The sequence below is a fragment of the Lactuca sativa genome, chromosome 4 (genome assembly GCF_002870075.4).
Source record: "Lactuca sativa cultivar Salinas chromosome 4, Lsat_Salinas_v11, whole genome shotgun sequence".
Classification (NCBI taxonomy): domain Eukaryota; kingdom Viridiplantae; phylum Streptophyta; class Magnoliopsida; order Asterales; family Asteraceae; genus Lactuca; species Lactuca sativa.
In genome coordinates, this window is record NC_056626.2 from 329,459,427 (window position 1) to 329,467,385 (window position 7,959).

The following is a 7,959-nucleotide window of genomic DNA, read 5'->3' on the forward strand; positions in this document are numbered from 1 at the left end:
AAGCTTAAAGTGTTTTTAAACATACCCCTTATATATATGTAAGATTCATATATTGTATGTATAAGAGAGTTACAATATGCGTCCTTGCATATTTTAAATATTGACATTGTCAGTCTTACCTCGACTAGGCTCACCTGTTCTGATGTAGGGGTTTTAAGGAGATCTCTATGATTCCTAATGAGGTCGGTTTTTAATATGCTTCGCGCTTACCACCCTCACCGCCAAATTGCATTTTGAGAATGGAGTTACCGAAAGGGTTTGATAGTGATAATGGTCAATCTAAAAGTATTCTAAATACACGTGTAAAACAAGATCCCATTTTATTTAAATAAAGTGAATCTTTTGTTATCCATAAAAATTGCACATTCTCTTTATAACTTGATGATGGAGCTCGTGTGGTTGACCGACACGTCAGTTTGAGAGTATAGGTAGAGAATGATGTGAGACTCTCGAATCTCTAGCGTAACTTGAGTCGGGGACCACACAATTTTGTATGGGTGATTCGCCATCTGTTCAATGATCCGTGACATCCCCATCATTGAATTTGAGATGAACATAATCCGAGATTAACATGCCGTTGATAGTTAATGAATCTCAAAGATCTAGGAATTTCATGGTGATTGAAATTGACAAAGAGCTTTGTGTACCTAAATAACTTTGTTGTAGCACCTGGTTCCTGGTGCGTATTCTTTTATTTATTTCTTTAAAACATTTTGCATTTTGGCCTTGGACTCGGCGAATTAAAGAACAAACTCGCCGAGTAGAAGTGAGATGGGACGCGGGGTTTAAGCCGTTTACTCGACGAGTCGGGTCCCAGACTCGGCGAGTAGGTCCTGTCTGGACAAAAACCCTAATATGAGGGTTTGAACCCTATTTAAACACTTTAACTCGGCCTCCTTTGTCCCATTTGATCACAGAAGACCCCAATAGCAAACCCTAGCCGTTATTGAAGCAATTTAAGACATTTATAGTGATTTTGGTGTTCTTGTGATTCAAGAAAGGAAGGAAAAGCTTGAATGATCAGGAGAAGGCTAAAGGGATCCGAGTTTGTGCACCATTTTCAGATCATTGAAGGTAAAAAGTCTGTACCTTTCTCTTCCATTTGATAGATCCCATTTTGTGTAGTTTTAGGGCTTTATGAGCCATTTTAGCTAGTCAACCATGAATGCAAGCATGGTTGGGGTCAAAGGGTCGGATCTAGGACCTTTGAAGGGTCACAAGGCAGAAAGTGGGTGCTTTCCACCCAAAAAAGACCCCAAGCAACCCAAGGAATTGTTTTAGGACTTTTTGAGCTCAACGTCCCATGCATGCACATAAAGGTTGTAACTTTACGTGTTAGATCGATTGTAGAAGCTTGGATCTATCTTTTGATCAAAGGTTGTACGTTAGAAATCAAGGATTTAGAGTGTGGATGGGACCGACTCGGCTAGTCCATTCTTGGGACTCGACGAGTCCAAGGCTTGACTCCCATATCTGTTGAGGGACAAAGGACCCAGTTGAGTGTTGGAAGGGTTGTAGTCGGTTAGAAAGAGTGACCCAATGCATTGGACGTGATTTTAGACCTGGAGTTCATGGGACTCGACGAGTACTAGAGCAGACTCGGTGAGTCCAAGGCAATCTTCTTAAGGATGAAGATGAACTCGACGAGTTGTTCATCAACTCGGCGAGTCGAGGGCAGAACTTGTTCATCAGATGAAGGTGAACTCGATGAGTTGTTCATCAACTCGACGAGTCGGATGAGTTTTCATGCGATGTTCATATGAGAGAAGAACTCGTCGAGTTGACGGGCCAACTCGACGAGTGGGGTCATGGATGGGGACGAGTAAAGGGTGAGGGACTCGACGAGTTGACGGCCCAACTCGGCGAGTCGGGTCAACTTGAAGCTGACTTTGACTGGACTTGGACTAACCCTGTTTAGGGTTGCATGTACTATGTGTTGACTTGAAGGTTGTCGTGTAGGGATCGAGGAGTCGAAGGGAGTCGACTTGTACGCCGAGGAGAATTCAAACACTGCACGACATTGAGGTGAGTTACCTTCCAGTAGGGGTGGATCATAATGTTGTGTCCCCGGTTACTGGTTGAAAGATATCGATGACAGATACCGGTTGAAAGATAACGATGATGGTTATCGGTTGAAAGATACCGACGATGATTACCGGTTGAAAGATACCGATGATGATTACCGGTTGAAAGATACCGATGAAGGTTACCGATTGAAAGATACCGACAATATTCTATGGTATGTGGTATGATGGGGGAACTCACTAAGCTTTGTGCTTACAGTTTTGGTTTTGGTTTCAGGTACCTCTTCGTCGAAGGAGAAGGAGTCGGCGGTGTAGCAGCGCATCACACACACACACATGGTTTCCATAAGAAGTTTTTGGGATTGTACTCTAATTTTCATTACTTTTGATGTCATGGTTTGGAACACAACATTATGATCTTGTAATGTGTTGTTTTATCAACAATGTTTTGGTACAATGTTTATTAATTTTGGTAATTTAAAAATGAAATTTTTGGGCTTGAATTTTGGGTCGTTACATTTGTGGTGTGTTTACGGCATCCCTTTACACATCATAAAGCCAAATATGGATCCTAGCCTTAATCTAATAATTTATTTAGGGTTATTATTAATTAAGGACTTATATCAAACTAATTGGAGTCTTACATTTTGTAAATGTCGAACCAAGCAAACAACAGCAAGAACAATCTGCCTCCTCCTCCTCCTCTAACTCAAAACTCAAAAATTTCCTCCCAAGAGAATTGAAAAGTTAGAGACAACAAAATCCCTTTTGGATTGCAAATATAAACATGGCGAATCTGTGAGTGTGCATTTTCATCAGATGAAGACACACTTTGATTGACTAGCTGATTTGGGTGTTGGGATTTCGAAAGAGCAGATCATGAACTGGATCTTGTGTTCTCTTCCTACTTCATTTATTGAGTTCCTTTTGACAAAATGGATAATCCCAATATGACCCTCATGGTGCTTCACGACTTGTTGATAACAGCTGAAGCTATTTTACAAGAGATTTCTCATCCTAATGAAAAGGGAAGGACCAAGGTTGGAATGTTCAACCGAGGTACTAAGAGAAAGTTCCATGATGGAATAGCTCATTGTGCTGATCCAGAAGAGGCGATTTGTTTTTACTGTCAAGAAAAGGAGCACTGGAAGCGTAGTTTCCCTAAGTACCTTGAGGACCTTAAGAAGGGCAAAGTCAAGGTGGCTAGCACCTCAGGGACTAAGACATAGTAGGAAGTTGAAGCATGGTGAGCTCAAGCTAATCATGGGGAGCAGGAACAAGTCAGTTGTTACAAGGATTGGGAACTATGAGCTCATGCTTAGTGGTAGTGTTTATCTTAGTTTATTAAATTGTTGCTACTCGCCTGATATGGACCGAAACATTATTTTCTTTTGATGCACTTTATAAGGATGGTTGTTGTTTTTCTTTTGATAATGATAATGGTGACATTTTGGTTTATAAGAATGGTTGTTTTATTTTTAAAGCTAGTCCTTCTAAAGGTGTGTATGAAAGTATCGTTTCTGAAGGTGATTTTGGTAAACTAATTATGAATGTTGGTTCATCTAATAGTGAATTAGATAAATCATGTTTGTGGCATTGCCGACTTGGCCATATGAACAAGAAATGCATTGCCAAGCTCCAATCCAATGGAATATTGGAATCATTTGACCTCAAATCGGATGATGTATGCAAATCTTGCTTACTTGGCAAGATGACAAAAGCGACATTCACAAGCCACTGTGAAAGAGGTAAGGATTTGTTGGACCTCATCCACACAGATGTTTGTGGACCCTTCAAATCTGACACAAGACATGGAGAAAGATACTTCGTGACTTTTACTGATGATTTCAGTACATATGGATATATCTATCTAATCAAGCATAAGTCAGAAACTTTCGAGGTGCTCAAAGAGTTTCAAAATGAAGTAGAGAACCAATTGGGCAGAAATATCAAGATTCTCCGATCCGATAGGGGTGGAGAATATTTAAGTCTTGAATTCTACGATCATCTTAAGAATTGTGGAATAGTTTCACAATTGTCTCCTCCCAGAACACCACAGTTGAATGGTGTAGCTGAAAAGAGAAATCGAACATTGTTGGACATGGTTCGATCTATGATGATTCGAGCTACACTTCCGATATCTTTTTGTATGTATGCCTTAGAGACAGCCATCCATATCCTAAACCTTGTACCAACTAAGAAGGTTGCTAAAACACCCTCTGAAATGTGGAGTGGGACACGTCCTTCTCTAGCACATATAAATGTTTGGGGATGCGAAGCTTTTGTTCGTTGTGAGGTGAATGATAAGCTCAAACCCCGATCGGAGAAGTGTTACTTCATTGGTTATCCACAAAAGTCGTTTGGATACTTGTTCTACAAGCCTTCAGAAAACAAAGTGTTTGTTGCTCGAAGGGGATTCTTCTTTGAGAGGGATCTCATTTCCAAAGAGGACAGTCAGAGCCACATTTACTCTTGAAGAGCTTCAAGAGTCAAATGAAGGAACCTTTAGTAGACACTAGCACTCAACCATAGGTGCAACAACCCGTTGAGGAACCTCAACCCGGGGCAGAGCAAAATGATATATCTCCACCTCCCCTTCGCAGATTCAATAGAGTTCGTCTTCCTCCTGAATTCTATGGTTTCAATGTGAGCACAGAAGGAGACGTATTGATTAGTGACCATACACTGGTTGATATGGATGAGCCACCAACTATAAGGAAGCGATGGCAGGCATTGAGGCTGCTAAGTGGGAGGAAAGCATGGAGAGCAAGATTCAGTTTATGCATGACAACCGAGTTTGGAATTTGGTTGATCCTGCTCTTAGCACTAAAATTGTTGGGTGCAAATGAATCTTTAAGAAGAAGACAGGTATGGATGGGAATGTGCACACGTTCAAGGCTAGGTTGGTTGAAAAAGGTTACACTCAGACTCAAGGAATTGATTATGAGGAAACTTTTTCACCAGTAGCCAAGATCATGTCTATTAGGATATTACTTGCCATAGCAGCTTTTCATGATTATGAAGTATGGAAAATGGATGTGAAGACCGCTTTCCTTAATGGAAAACTAACATAGGACGTGTACATGACACAACCTAGGGGTTTCATAGATCCAAAATATCCAAATAGAGTGTGTAAGCTTGAAAGGTCCATATATGGACTAAAACAAGCGTCTCGCAGCTGGAACCTTTGCTTTCATGAAAAGATCAAGGAGTTTGGTTTTTCAAGAAGTGAAGGAGAGTCCTAATTATATATGAAAGCTAGTGGGAGTAATGTAGTCTTCCTAGTGTTGTATGTGGATGACATACTCCTTATAGGAAACGATATCCCGATATTGCAAAGTGTTAAGATGTGGCTTGGGAGTTGTTTCACTATGAAAGATTTAGGAGAGGCTGCATACACACTTGGTATAAGGATCTATAAAGATAAATCAAAACGTCTAATAGGACTGAGCCAAAGTACATACTTGGATAAGATCTTGAAGAAATTCAAGATGAAGGACTCCAAGAAAGGTTATCTACCTATGCAACATGGCACGAAATTGTCACAACTAGCAAAATAGCTGTAGGAAATTCTATATTTTTAACTCTAAAAATGGCAACAAATGTAACCATGACTTGAAGACATGTATGATGTTTATTAAATGACAAAAAAATTCCATCAAAAATCCAAATGAAAAGCTAAAACTCTATACAAAACACTTCAAATAGTCAACTAAAGATTAGAAACCCTACAAATCCCGGTCTAAGTCCATTATGGATTAGGATTTCCTTATTGGGCCTAATGGACCAATAAGCTTCCAATTTGACTATTTTGTGCTTAGAACCCTTAAATGGGCTCTAATTGGACCCACATTCACAAAACTTAACATTTTGGACTATAATGGGCCTAAAATGAATAGGTTTACCCTTAATGGACCATATTGGGCCATAATTCATATAATTAGCCTTAATAGGCCATAAGATCCATTCCTTTATATAACTTAGGCCGTGAACTACCCTAAAGGCCTAATGGGCCGAAACCTTCTTAATGGGCTTCATATTTTTGAGCAAGACCAAGAATGGGCCCAAATTAAATCACTTTTCTTTCCTTAGCCCATTCTCGACCATAAATTAAAAAAAAAGTGAACGGAAGATTAAACGAGACCATGCCACCTCATTTTTACATGTAGGATAACCAAGCCTTAAACACAACATGTATCCATGAACATCTCATATATCCATGCACCCTTTTCTTCTCTTCTCACTTTTTCTTCTACCTTCGGCCGAGAATCACAAACACACACACACACACTTCATTTGAAATTCTTTCAAATAAACTCTCAAACACTCTCAAGAAAACAACTCTTCCTTCCTCTCAAAATTTTTGAGATTTAAGCATTCAAGAAGTTTTCATCTAGATCATCATTCTTGGTAAGTTGTCATCATACTTAATTCATTTATTTCCATTCTTAAGCTAAGAACACTCTCTTATATGGCTTCATTTCTTGATCACACTTCCTAGAACTCCTCTAAGTTCGAAAGTCCCCTCAAGGAACTTGCTAGAGCCAAAACCGCATCATCTTCTTCCATATCTTCCTCAAAAACGAACCAAAAAACCTCAATGTGAGTTCATACCCCCTTGTTTTCTGTTTTTACTTGCTTTTGGAGGGAGAATACAAGTCTTATGTGTAGATCTATGTGTTTATACATGTTATGTGTGATTTTCTTGATTTATGTTGTTATTATGTGATAAAACTTGACATATTTCGAGATCTATAGCATAAATGGGTGAGATCCATAAACTAAAACACATTAGACAACATAAAATAAAGATACAAGTGTTTTATGTGCTAGGAGATGAAAAACAAAACAAAACTTTTGTATAAGGATCATTTTCACAAATAAACAAAAGATTGGACCATTTATGACATTTTCGGTTTTATAAGGATCAAAAACAGTGCATTTTTTTTAAAACTAAGTTTTTGTGGTAATCACACTTTTTAAAGGACCAAAGGTGTAAATTTTAGCCTATTGGGCGTAAGTGTTTGGGTCTTACGATTTTTGGGCCCAAAATATGAAAAATACCAACCTTAGGGGCTAAAATGTCATTAATTCAAAGATTGAGTTCAAATATGGAAATGAACAAAAATAAATGCTGAAAAATGTCACTTTTATGAATTTTGGGCCGAAAATGTCATTTTTATAAAAAAAGGACTAAAAATGTAAATTTTTACAAATCAAGGGCTGAAAATGTCAATGAATGTATTTTAGGATCAAAATTTTAAATAAATTTATATTTTGGCCGAAAATACAAAGTTTCATAATTTAGTGGGCTAAAATGTTATTTTTCACCAAAAAGGACCAAAAATGTCATTTTATCCAAATAAGGGCTGAAAATGAAACCTCCTACAAAAATAGGCTGAAATTTTCAATATTTGGATTCTTGTGCCAAATACGTAAATCATTAAGAATTCAGGCCAAAATATAGATTTTTACAAATCAAAGGTTAGAGTGTTATTCTATTTGAAATAAACTAAAAATATCGTTTTAATAAAACACCAGACTATTTATAACAGTACGGGTAAAAGCCTCGACTAAAAGAACTATAACATAACAAAGATATGAAATACAACAACGACACAAAATATTGGGCCTAGTACTCACAATACATTCTTATTGGGCCTTCGTGATCCATCTGCATGCTTATTGGGCCCAATACCCTCAATACATGTTTATTGGGCCTTAGTGACTCAATTACATGCTTATTGGGCCTGAATTATCCTATATATGTTTATTTGGCCTTGGTGGCCCATTTACCTGATAACTGGGCCTGGTTATTCAGTATATGCTTAATGCGCTATAACGTGTCCGTCGTATACCTACGAGCCTAGAAATAACATACACAATTAGTAGGTCTCAGTCGTTCCATTTCGTGTTTGTCGGGCTTTATTCTCTC